The sequence below is a fragment of the Mycetomoellerius zeteki genome, unplaced genomic scaffold (genome assembly GCF_001594055.1).
Source record: "Mycetomoellerius zeteki isolate Tzet28-1 unplaced genomic scaffold, Tzet1.0 scaffold188, whole genome shotgun sequence".
NCBI lineage: Eukaryota > Metazoa > Arthropoda > Insecta > Hymenoptera > Formicidae > Mycetomoellerius > Mycetomoellerius zeteki.
The window spans coordinates 732,355-733,430 of record NW_017256836.1 but is presented as its reverse complement, the minus strand read 5'-3'; positions in this window follow the sequence as shown (position 1 = coordinate 733,430).

Here is a 1,076-nt window from a genome sequence, read left to right as displayed (position 1 = left end):
TTCCCTGCCTGCAAATCTCTTCGTAACGCTGCTTGAAATCGGTTGTTTTCTTGTCGAATTGAAAATGATCCAGTCTCTCGCAATCTATTAAATGTCAACATAAACACTCTTCGGTTTGGCACTCTTCTGTTTGGAAATCGTCGTGCATATTCTCGCACCGCCTTTAAAGCATTACCGTTGCAGAAACCGTATACAAAAACCATATCAGCATATTCACTATTAGAATACGTACGCGGCATATTGCAAAAGACAAAATTCATCTACTGTTAAAGGCTTTCAAAGAGCGACTGACAAATTCATAACAGAAAGTGGAAAATGTAATCAAATATGTCGGTGCTAGATATGGCAAGAAATGTAAACATTTTTTTTCGATTTCTCTGAAACGGAGCAAAAACGAGCATATGTCTATAGGACTTTTTTTCTTAGTTTTTTACTCCTCTACACGCTCCCGAAGTTTTGCGATTTAATTTGGAAACACCCTGTATATAACACGACTATCATCTTGATTTCTGAAATATTGAATCGTGGAACCATAACATTATTATATTGTACATGAATGGATTCGGCATCCAATGCTCTTTAATTTTTGTTCTCAAAATTTTTTTTAATTTTGCAACCCTACGCACACATACTGACTGCATTCGATGTTTGAATGTTTAGCGTAAAATGAGATTTAATGTTTAGTAGAATAATTAGCAGAAAACACTTTACGTAACACGATCGACTGTTTATTAGTGGATGAAATATATCCTGTTTTTATGTATTTTGTTTTGCGTAAGATCCATCTCAATAAAAATATGTAAGAAAGTTTTCCGCTCGGTTTTTCGTCTCTACCGCATTTTTTGCGGTACAGGCAAAATCCTGTATACTATCTGAAGTACGCAATAGACTTAAATGAATTACAGTATTAAAATCTCAATCTTGAGAATTCACAAGAGAATTCGCAATATATTATAGAAAAAATAAATCGAATTATCTTCCAAATTTTATATTTATTTTAAAATCTTATTAAATTGTTTATAATTTATTTGACGATTTAACAATATTGATACAAAGGAAGATCAGGTAAGGAAATG